Source organism: Myotis lucifugus, unplaced genomic scaffold, assembly GCF_000147115.1.
Source record: "Myotis lucifugus unplaced genomic scaffold, Myoluc2.0 scaffold_88, whole genome shotgun sequence".
Taxonomy (NCBI): domain Eukaryota; kingdom Metazoa; phylum Chordata; class Mammalia; order Chiroptera; family Vespertilionidae; genus Myotis; species Myotis lucifugus.
Genome location: NW_005871136.1, coordinates 3,234,406 through 3,246,593, shown reverse-complemented (window position 1 = coordinate 3,246,593; position 12,188 = coordinate 3,234,406). Strand labels below are relative to the sequence as shown.

Genomic DNA, 12,188 nt, shown 5'->3' with positions numbered 1-12,188 from the left:
AGGCGACTCGGCAGTGAAAAGGGGGCTAAAAGCCCTTTCTCTTTAGCAACATAGGAAGGCGGCCCTTGGCGGGCGGGCCCTCTTGGGAGCAGTGGGCAGCCCCGTCAGTCTCATAATCTGAAGGTTCCAGAGTTCGAACCTCAAAAGAGGGCACAGGGAGTTTTTGCTGTGGCGGCGCCCGGCGCACAACGTGATTTCACCTCCGGGCAGGAAGGGTAAAGCCGAAGCCGCAGCCGCAGGAGTGAGCGTGCTCCCGCTCCCGGGGACACGGGTAAGAAAACACGGTGTTGGCGCCGCTGCGGGGAAATGGACACATCGCGGCCGGGAGGTTCCATTCCTTTTGCGATGTCTGCGCAGATCAACCGCCTGGGCCACTGATCCGTTTTCCTCCAGCCCCTTTGCTGGGAGCAAGGCCGCGCCCCGGGTTCTTGTCTCCGGACTGGGTCCTCGCTCCCTCTCGCTCCGCTTTCAACAGGCGGGAAGCCGCGGGCAGCCAGTGCGGGTCCCCCACGTGGCCCGAGAGCGAGGTGGGGCGGGGCCTCGCTGACCCGGAATGACCAAGCTCTAACCACTTTTAGCTGAATTCTTCAATGCAGGTGTTTGTTCTTAGTAAGATTGTCCTTGAGCCAAATTGACAACATATGCCAGGGACCTAGATCTGAATGTTCCCTGAACCTTTCAGTTTTCGATTATTCAGTTTTACAGTAGCTTCCAATTATGTTGTGATCTAGTCTCTATTAGTTATTTCTTCATTTCAAAAATAGGAACATTTCTAGTTTTCATTTCATTATTCATTTCTGTCTTAATTGCATTGTGGTCATGAAATATATTCTGTAAGAGTTAAATCCTCTGAAACCTGACAGTTTATGGTCAAGTTTTATAAATGCTTTGTGTATGTAAAAAATACTCTAGTGATTGTATGAATTATTCTGAGTTTACTCATGTTATTCAACTCTTCTATATTCTTATTATATTGTCTGTTTAAACTACTGGTTACTGAGAGAGAGAGATTTGTCTATTTTTGTCATTTATTCTTTATAAATATGAAACTATTAATAAATGCATAAAACATAATGGAATTTTTGTATCTTCCTGTTGGATTTATGAAGTGTTCACCTTTATCTCAGATATTGCTTTGTTTTAGAGCATATGTAATCTAAAATTAATATATCAGCTTGCTTGGATTTAGCATGTACACAAAATATCTCATTTTCATCTTTTTTGTATCCTTGTGTTTTAATATATTTTAAACACATACATCTGAGAATTTTTAAAATCCAGTCATATATAAACACATTAATAGGAATATTTACTCTACTTACATTCACTATAATTGCTCATATATTTGGATTTAAACCTTGATGGACATTAGAAATTTTGGAGTCTATTTGTCCTATAGCCCAGTAGGATAGATTTACTATTGGCTTCTACCCTCTGTATCATATTTTTACATGGATGCTAATTACATTATTTAGAGCAGTGGTTCTCAACCTGTGGGTCGCGACCCCTTTGGCAAACGACCCTTTCACAGGGGTCGCCTAAGACCATCCTGCATATCAGATATTTACATTACGATTCATAACAGTAGCAACATTACAGTTAGGAAGTAGCAACGAAAATAATTTTATGGTTGGGTCACATGAGGAACTGTATTTAAAGGGCCAGAAGGTTGAGAACCACTGATTTAGAGGTACACTGGCAACAGCAGGGTAGGCAAACTATAGCCAGCAGATCAATCTGGCCACTGCTTGTTTTTATACATAAAGTTTTATTGGAACACAGTCCCACACATTCATTTATGTATTGTATTGTCTATGGCTGCTTTCACGCTACAGCAGAGGAGTTGAGTATTTGGGGCAAAGCCTAAAATATTTATTACCTGGCTCTTTAAGTTTGTTGTTTCCAGGGCTACAGTAACAAATAGACTCCAAAATTTAAAACAGCTCTAATATAAGTTTATTTCTCGTCGATATAACAATCCAAAGTGCGCAGCTTTTCTCCATATTTGATTTGTGGAAACAGGATGCTTCCACCTCATGGCTCTACAGTCCTCTAGGGCAGTGGTTCTCAACCTTCCTAATGCCGCGACCCTTTAATACAGTTCCTCATGTTGTGGTGACCCCCAACCATAAAATTATTTTCGTGCCGAAACCGGTTTGGCTCAGTGGATGGAGTGTCGGCCTGCGGACTGAAGGGTCCCGGGTTCGATCCCGGTCAGGGGCATGTGCCTGGGTTGCGGGCACATCCCCAGTGGGAGATGTGCAGGAGGCGGCTGATCGATGTTTCTCTCTCATCGATGTTTCTAACTCTCTGTCTCTCTCCCTTCCTCTCTGTAAAAAATCAATAAAATATATTTAAAAAAAAAAAAAAAAAAAATTATTTTCGTTGCTACTTCATAACTGTAATTTTGCTACTGTTATGATTGTAATGTAAACATCTGATATGCAGGATGTATTTTCATTGTTACAAATTGAACATAGTTAAAGCATAGCGATTAATCACAAAAACAATATGTAATTATATATGTGTTTTCCGATGGTCTTAGGCGACTCCTGTGAAAGGGTTGTTCGACCCCCAAAGGGGTCGCGACCCACAGGTTGAGAACCGCTGCTCTAGGGCTTCCATGCCATTCACCTTGGGTTGGTAGAAGAGGACAGAGAACCTGGAGGGGACTCCCCTACTCCTTTAGCCTTGGCCCAGAAATGGGACCCATTCTTCTCTCATCATTAGTCAGCAAGAATTAGGTACCCAACAACATCTCAATGCAAAGATGGCACACTTGACCCATGGCTTTGCAGTCTCCTCCCAGTGACAACTCTAAGCTACAAACTTGAGTGGGCAGCTATCTCTCGGCCATGCCAACACCAAGCAACGAGGAGGCAGGATGGGAGAGGAATAGAAAGCAGGCCTAGCTGGCTTGTTTTGGGGAGCTGGGGCTTTTTCAACTTGGGGAAGGCCAGAAAAATTACATCATCACATCCTCAAACATGAGGAAGCAGACACAAAACTGTAGCTTTCGACTGGCACCAAATGCCAGAATTAGGATCAGGACTTTCGAAGGCTCAGATAAAATGAGGTATTGTGAATCAGGAAGCTAAAAGGAGAGCCTTTCTCGGGATATGGTTAGACCAGCTCATGGAGTCTCAGCCTTGGCCGGGTGGCTCAGTAGGTTGGAGCACCGTCCCGTACACTAAAACGTTACCGGTTCGAATCCCAGTTAGGGCCCATATGGGAGGTAACCGATCAATATTTCTCTCACATCACTCTCTCCCTTTTTCTTTATCCTCAGGTGAGGATTAACAAAAGTTTGGAGCATTGTTGATCTACCAACTCCAATATATAACTTGAAAATTTGTACATATACATACATTTCTTAAGCCTTCTTAAATTCCAAGAATTCCCTGCACGCACCCCTTCCCCCTCCCCCCAAAAAAGTTACAAACAAAACTAAGTCCTGCTCTAGCGGGTTAGGCTCAGTGGATAGAGCATTGGCCTGTGGACCCAAGGGTCCCGGGTTTAATTCCAGTCAAGGGCATGTACCCGGTTGCAAGCTCCTCCCCGGTCCCAGCCCTGATCAGGGCTCGTGCAGGAGGCAACCAATCAATGCGTTTCTCTCACATCAATGTTTCTCTCTGTCTTTCCATCTCTCTTCCATTCTCTCTAAAATCAGTCAAAAAATATCCTCGGGTGAGGATTTAAAAAATAAAGAAAGAAAGAAAAGAAAATTTCTAAAAAAACCTAAGTCCTTCCCTACCCTGGATTTGCTGACTGGGGGCATAAGGAATCCACCACAATGAAACGTATCCAGGCCATTCTGGTTTTTGCTTTTCTATTTTATTAGTTATAAAGGCAAGTTTCCCCACCAAAACCCAGCCATTAGTGGTGGAGAAATAACAAAGTGAAAAATCCCTAAGCTGTACACTAAAAACCTGGGAGTGCAGGCTAGGGGTGTGTTGTGGGAGAGGGGAACAGACAGGTGACCTGCCATCGAGGAGAAGGTAGAGGCAGGAAGCGCCGGAAGCTGGTCGGCGCCCAAGGTCACCCTCTCAGCACGCTGCTTTCTCTGGATCTTCACCAGCAGGACCCGACACCAACCTTCAATACAAGAGCTGGTAAACCGTGGCACAGTTTCTGGAGCCTGTGACCAGATACTGGTTGTCGGAGGACACGTCGCAACACAGGACTTCTGTAGACTCCTCCTCCTAGGGGAAAGAGGCCAAAAAAGGTCCTCTATGCAGGGGCCCGGCTTGGGCCAGAGAAGAAGGTTTCATTTAGGGCTCTTTCAAGGCTCAGCATAGACCTGAGGCTCAGTTTAGAGGCAGGGCCAGGTCTCAGGGCTCACGGTGGAGCCCCTGAGTTTACAGGACTTCATGTCCTCATCCCCCCCTCATCTATTAAATGGCCCTGGTGCCATCTCAGAGGGCCTCTCCAACCCTGCCTCTGGGGCCTGACCCACTGGGATCCGGAGCTACAGCTCCGAGTGCGGGGTTTTCATACCCCTCCTTCCAGTACCTGAAACAACCTTTGTAGATAAGGTGCAGATAAGCAGTGGATTGACTCATCCATTGTGGTCACAAAATAGCTCCCTGCAAAGGAAAAACAGATGGAGGGCCAGGTAATGCATTCTAGTCCAGCTGTTCCCGGCCGGACTAGGGAAGAGGTTTCTCTGCCTCAGTTTCCCCAAATATAAAAATCAGAGACACAACACAAACCATTCCTCATCTGCCCCCACCCTCCAGCCCCACAGAGGATCACGGTGAGCATCGCTGAACAGGACAGCAGCTGGGGCTTCATGCCTCTTCAGGCTGCCCGTGTCTTCAGGCTGCCATTCTGCAGGGGAAGCAACCCTTTCTGACAGAGCCAGGAAGGAAAGGGGCGAGGAGAGAGAGAAGATAGGAAAGGTAGCCGGGCTATCAGAGGGAGAAACACTGGTGGGGTTGGGGGTGGGGTGATGCAGGGGTGAGAGCAGTGGGAGAGCAGACACCTGGATCTCTGTTTGGCCAGTGTTGGGGCTGGAGAGGGAGGAACTGAGAGTCTGAAATAGTCTGGGCCCAGACTTTAAAGTGAGTAGACACCCCAGAGTGTGCCAGGGCACCCCGAGGTGTTGCCTGGCTTCTCACGCACCAGAGGTGGCAAACTTGAGGTTGTGGTGGTGGACGTATTTATGTATGACGGCCTTAAACGCCTCCTTCCGGTGCGTGTGCAGGATGATGACGTCACTCGTCCGCAGGCCCACTAGCAGCCACTCCTCGCTGGGGTCGTGGGCAATGCTGAGGATCTGTGGGGAAGGCGGTGGAGTCAGCGCTCCGAGCTGCCAACTCCATCCTTTGTGCCCACCTCCAAGCTCAGGTCCCGCTCCTGCCGGCACCCACAGCTCCCAGGCCCTGGGGGCCGCACTCAGCCAGCTGTGGCCGGCCAGGCACCTCATGGTGGAGGTTGTATTGCTGCAGCTTCTGGCAGCTCCTCAGGTCCCAGGAATACAGGCTGGTGTCTTCACCTCCGGTCCAGAACTTATTGCCCGTGATATCCACACATCGGGATCCATATTCAGGGACTTCGTGCTTCCTGGTGGGAAATAACTCAGAGGTTTGTGTTTGGTTGGGACCCCCAGGAGTTTTGGGCCCAGGAAGGCCGTTAACAGTGGTTCTCAACCTTCTGGCCCTTTAAATACAGTTCCTCATGTTGTGACCCAACCATAAAATTATTTTCGTTGCTACTTCCTAACTGTAATGTTGCTACTGTTATGAATCGTAATGTAAATATCTGATATGCAGGATGGTCTTAGGCGACCCCTATGAAAGGGTCGTTCAACCGCCAAAGGGGTGGCGACCCACAGGTTGAGAACTGCTGCCCTGGAAGGACCCCACACTCACTCACTTAGTCCTGCCGCACAGAGGGGAGAGTGAGGTCCAGAAAGGACACATGCCTTCCCGCCCCCAGGGCATACCTGATCAAGATTTGGTTCTGCAGATCCCAAATCTCAACGAATCCTTTGAAACAAGCCAAGCAGATCTGGGCATTGGAGGAGATGGCCAGAGAGTAGCATATGGGGCCTGCGGAGGCCAGCTGTGCCCTGATGCGGGGTGTGGGTGTCAGATCCCAAAGCGTCAGGGTCCGGGACACCCCCCCGGTGATCAGGCTCTGCTCGTCGGGGAACAGCTTGCAGCTGAGGACACAGTTATGACGGTCCTGTAGGGACGGTCACACGCTCACATCACCTCCGCAAAGCGCAGGCTGCGAGGCTCCTGACGGAATCGCGTCTGGGTGCCCTGAGCCCTCGTAGCACAGCCCTCACCTGGAAGTTCAGCTGGGCCTGCGGGGCCTTGTTCCAGGTATGCAGGGCACTCTCGTCCCACACCCTGATGTAGCCGTGGCCACACGTGTACACGTGGTGAGTCGAGCTGCTGATGGCAATGGCACAGACTTTCTTGCCGTGGCAGAGTCTGCCCACCTTCCAGGACTTGCGTGGGATCCTCTGCCTGACCACCACTTCGTCTGCCACGGGAGGCTGGGAGAGGAGAGGGTGGTGGCCTTGAACGGCCATCGCCCTGGGCCCCCTCATCCGTGGGGACTGCCTGCCCCTGTCCTCTGACTACATTCCTAGCCATTCACCCAACAGCTCCCCTCTCACCCCCAGGCAGGATCATGTCTCAGCTGGGGACCCCAGCCCCCTGACATCTTCTACACTAGCCCAGGTCAGGCCCAGGTCGCCTCCTTGATAAGCAGGGCCACGTTTCTGAGACCATTCCGAGTGCCAGCAGGGAGGGCAGAGCCTGGCTCAGAGCTGCCACGGGTGCAGCTCTGGAAGTGACTGTGAGCGGAGGCCCTGAATACTGGTGGCGGGAGAAGGGGGGAGCCACAGGACCCCCGCCACCTATGGGAGAGCGAGCGAGTGTGGACACTGCACACCCTCACCTTCTTGTTTGGGGGGAACGGGGAAGAGAAAGATCCCAAGTTTTTGTTTTTAAAAAACAAGACACTTACAATTGCTCTGAGGAAGGACCAGACTTCGTCACTGGGAGGAGGCGAAGAACAAGGCAGGTCTGCAGGGAAGTATCGATGCCCACGGCTCACGGAGAGGGCAGCGGGCAGCCTGCTCTCCTGACGCCAGGGCCTCTCTCCCAGGCCCCATCTGAGCACCTTGAGCTGCCACCCTCCCTGCCCACACTGTCCCGGTTGCACTTACCAAACTCGAATCCTAGTAAGCTGCTGGGACAAAGGGAGAGGGGGAGGGGGGAGACAGAGCATGAAATGGAGGGCTCCCTGCTAGGACCCCTCTCCCCATCCCCACCCCCACCCCCCAGGGGAGACCTACCTGGAGGCAAACTCTGCTTCTTCTCTGGACCGCCCCTGGGAGAACCAGCTGGCCTGGAGCTCGGACCTGTCGAGGGCCTGAAGGGCCCACTGCTGCGGGGTCACAGTGCTCATCTCCTGATACACCGGGCCCTGCTGCGCTGGGGAGCCTGGGGACCACTGCGGGGTGCCACACACCCCATCCAGCTGGGGCTGTGCTTGATGCCTGTGCTGAGAGGAAAGGCCAGAGCCCTCTGGCTCATACCTCCTCGGCTCTGATTCCTCATAAATTCTGAGGATACTGAATGCGGTCTCTTCCTTCTTTGCACTCATGTCCTTAGACCGAGGTGAGGCACCTGGTGTAGCTTAAGTGATGGGCCCTCAGACAGAGGCTGGGCTTCCAATCCGTCCTTACCCCCTGCAGCAAAAGAGAGAACGGATATGGGTGCGCTGTTTGGGGTCTATTCAGAAGGGTCAGAGAACACCTCTCACGTGAGAGGATTCAGATCAGTCGCTAACTTTTTATACAAGATGTTGGCAGCTGCCCTGCCCGGCTTGGCTCAAGTGGATAGAGTGTCAGCCTGCGGATTGAAGGGTCCCAGGTTCGAGTCCAGCCAAGGGCACATGCCTGGGTTGCAGGCTTGATCCCCAGTGGGGGGCGTGCAGGAGGCAGCCAATCAATGATTCTCTCTCATCATTGATGTTTCTATCTCTCTCTCCTCCCTTCCTCTCTGAAATCAATAAAGAAATATATATATAAAAAATGTCGGCAGCACTGGTGACAAGTTTCATAGAGACATTTTGAGATGTTGCCAGGTATCGTGTTTTTCCTTCTACACACACACTGCGTTTCCAGTCCCATAAAATCAATCCACCCTTTAATCTGACAAATGAAGGCTCATCCCCAGTGTGAATAAAACGTAAGGCAACAGGAAACTCCACTCACATCACAGGGCTCCCCCCTGGAGGGGACACCGGGCCGGGGGGGGGGGGGTGCGGGGGGGGGGGAGACTCTGAAGAAGTCACGGGAACATGATGTTCCGTTTGGATGGGACAAGGTTGCGGAGCAAGGAGGAGGGTGTCTGCTGGTGGTAATCTTTCCTACCCTATGGGAGAACTCTGAGAACTGAATGGAATCATGCCTGTAGACGCCGCAGAATGATATAAAGCTAGCGATAAACATGCAACAAACGGCAGAGGTTGCGTTTATTTGTGGACTGTGCCAGGGACCACAGCGGGAAGACTTACGGCAGACCAAGTGCCTTCACTCAGGTAGCCCTGGAAGGCCCGGGGGAGGCCCAGGGTGCCATTATCAGGGAAGGTGAGAATCCTCAGGGACAAAATGATGGTGGGGCTGGGGAGGGCATCTTCTAATGGGAGCCAACGCCTTGTGGACCAGGCTCAAACACTGGCTCTCAGACACCACGTCTCTCCAATGCCCCAGCAGATTCCCCAGGGAAAACAGGCTGCCTGTTCTTCGGCAAACGCAGGGGGCAGTTGTATCAAAGCCTCCACGACTCTTGACACCTTTGAGCTCTCGCTTTGTGTTTGGCCCTCAACCAAACACTGTATGTAGCTGAGCCCATTTTATCCTATAACTGTGCCGCATTTTACAGATTTTTAAAACTGAAGCTCAGAGCAGGTGAGCAAATAGCTCGAAAGCACAGAGAAAAGGTTCTCTTCTCTGCCCTGTCTAGCTCCAAACAGTCTCCTCTCCTACCTCCCCATCAGAGGAAGGAAGGCAGCATCCACCATAATTAAAAGGCAGTTTCCCTCGGACCCAGCACTTCCACTTTAAGGCGTTTGTCCTAAAGGTGTCCTTGAATGTTTGCAAGAGGATATAGGTACAAACTGAAGCACTGGTTGTGACAGCAGATGAGTGGACACACCCAAAGGAGGGGGCTGGTGAGGTAAGTCACAGTATACGCATAACGTGGAATGCTATGCAGCTGTTAAAAATAACAAGGACACTAGTGCGTGGATGTGGAAATTCCAAGGAGTGTTCACGGGCGGACTGGTGGGTTCTGAAAACATGCAGATTTTGTGTAGAAGAAGGACGGACATGAGAGCCTTTCTTTGCACATGTCTGGATGCACATATTAGGAAAGTGGTTGCTTTTGGGCATGGAAATTGGCAAACAGGAAAGAAGAATGGGAGGAAGATTTGTTGCTAAATAACTTGGGATAGTTTCTGCATATTTGTGGCTATTTGAACCTAAATTAAAAACTGTGGGAACTTGAGTCTTTTTCTCAACCAAGTCCTCCCTTTCTCACCTTCCCCCAAATGATCATTTGGGGCCCTCATGATTCTTAGTTATTTGGTGTGTGTGTGTGTGTGTGTGTGTGTGTGTGTGTGTGTGTGTGTGTTTTAAACTGAAGCTCAGAGCAGGTGAGCAAATAGCTAATCAATATATTTTTATTGATTTCAGAGAGGAAAGGAGAGGGAGAAGGAGATAGAAACATCATTGATCGGCTGCCTCCTGCACAGCCCTCACTGGGAATTGAGCCTGCAACCCCGGCATGTGCTCCAACAGGGAATGGAACCATGGCCTCTTGGTTCATCGATCGATACTCAACCAAATCTGCCTTGACACACATCAGGCCCCTTTAACTGGGCCCTGGTGAGGGCAGAAGCACAGAGCACATGTTCCTGGCCCAGTGTGAAGGTGGGGGTGGGGGGGCATGTCACCTGCCCAGACTCCCCTTGGGGGTTAGGTAAAACTTAAAGGCAGTGAAGCCATTTAACCAGGATTTCACCCTAAGAAAGAGGAGACGGAAGAGTCTTTCTAGAAAGAGGAGAAGGGAGAGTTGATAGCCCGGATTCCCCTTCTGCCCTATCCCCAGAGGTGGGAACACAGAGACCTCTCCCCTTCCCGGGCAACTCCCTCTTTCCAAGCTTCAACATAAAACGCTAGAGCAGGGAGGCAACCCTGCCAACAAGATAAGCACTCCACCAGGGCCCACGGCATGACATTCACCTCTGAAAGCAGGTCAAGCCCTAGAGCCGGGAAGTCAGCAGAGCCGAGCTCTGCTCGTGCTGGGAACCCCGTGCCCCAGCTCTGGACCCTCCCCGCCACACCAGGCACTGCCACCAATGGCCCATCGACCAGGCGTGGCCACAACCACAGCCAAGCACAGGCCACCCCTGGGGTGCCATTTCCGAAGAACCCTGGTGTCCTTGGATGGGGGACAAGGTGGGGATCTGCCAAGTAAGTTCAGGGCAGGAGGAAAGATGGAGTGAGAACTTTTTAGAGGGACACGTCTTTGGACGGTGTTCAGGCCGCCCACAAGAGCTAGCGTTTCCTCCAAGGTGTGCAGCTGGATTGGGTTGTGCACCAGAGCCACTGAAATGTCCGTCTCTGGGTGAACCCCTCGCTTAGGGAGCGGGCGATGGGCTGCCCCAGCGAGGGTGACTGTGGGGGAAGGAGGAGCCGTTTCTTTTCCTTCCCGGTTCTGGCTTTACAGGCCTGGCTCTGTGACCTTTGGTCTCTCACGACTGTCCCTAAAAGTGAGGAGCCGGGGTGCTCGCTTCGGCAGCACGTATACTAACATTGGGACGACAGAGAAGATCAGCATGGCCCCTGTGCAAGGATGACACGCAAATTCGTGAAGTGTTCCATATTTTTTTTTAAAAAGTGAAGAGCAGGGAAGCCATTCTTTTCTGGGCTGTCTCGCCCAGGGGTTCTTAAATTTGAGCAATCAGAACACCCCCACCACCCCCAGATCTTCTTAGAACAGAGTGGGGGGCGGGCAACCCCAGAGATTCTGATTCTGTGGGTCTGGGGTCGGGCCCAAGACTTGGTATTTCTAACAAGTTCCGAGGTGATGTCACCATGCGGCGGCCGGGGCCCCACTGAGCGGCACTGCCTGTCCCCTCTGCCCGCTGGCCCCTTTCCTGCAGGAGGGGCCGGGGGTGGGGGGAGCCTCTCCTGTCTGCTTCCTCCTTTCCCCTCGGCCAGGGCCTGGCCCACCCCCGCTGAGCACGCTCTTCCCTTCTCTATAGTCTCCCTCGCTCATTGGCCTGCGGCAGTGTGGCGGGCGGTGTTCTTACCTTTGCTTCCCCAGCAGAGGAGCAGGAGGCTGCCTGTGTCCCTGCCCAGAGGCCCTGCTCAGAGACCCTGCCCAGGTACAGCCAAAGGTGGTGGTGACGGCGGTGTGTGTGTGTGTAGGGTGGCGGGGGGAGGGGGGAGCCCCAGCCCTCGGGCGCACCCCGAGGCTAGAGTCTGGATCCGCAGAGCCGGATCTCAAACTTCACTTTCCAGATCTTTATTTGGAGGCTGGAGCGCCCTCCCGTGGGCAGCGGAAGCGCAACCCCATTCGTACCACTGTGTCCACGGGCTGGTGGACCCGAGGGTTGTGCTCAGGGCACCGCGCCCCTTCCCACGCCCACGCGCCCCACCCGGAGCCCCAGGGCGTTCCCCTGGGAGGCTGCCGGCGAAATGCATGCGCCCCATCGACACAGACACAAACACTGCTTCCCTTACTGCCGCCATCCTCGCCACCGAAATCATGTCCTGCGGGGCCGAGAGCGCACCCCAGGGAGCAACTCCAAGTAAAATGGGGGGGGGGGTGGCGGGGGGCAGAGAGTGGGAGCCATTAGACGGCGCTGAGCGCTGACAGCGGGCAGGCCACGCTGACCGCGGCACCAGGGCGGCCCGGGGAGGCGGACTCGGGCCGAGGTCAGTGGAGCGAGGAGGAAGCCCGGGGAGAGGGCCCCGCTCGGCGCAGCCAGGACCGTCCTCACGGCCCCGCTCCCGGGGCGGCCCGTCTTCCTCCCCGAGGTCACGGAGCCTCCCGCCAGCGCCCTCATCCTGCGCCCCCCGGGAGCATGGAGGCTCCTGTCGCCCCATCTAGTGCCATCGGGCCCCTCCCCGCCGGGCGGGCGGGCCGTGGGCG

At 52.8% G+C, this 12,188-nt stretch overlaps 1 non-coding gene across 1 annotated transcript; it reads left to right on the top strand.

The window, feature by feature from the left end:
* The first annotated feature begins 10,813 nt into the window (after nt 1–10,813).
* LOC111826539 lies at nt 10,814–10,918 on the top strand. Its single transcript, XR_002829892.1, has one exon. It is a non-coding gene; the product is annotated as a U6 spliceosomal RNA (small nuclear RNA).
* Nucleotides 10,919–12,188: the final 1,270 nt, after the last annotated feature.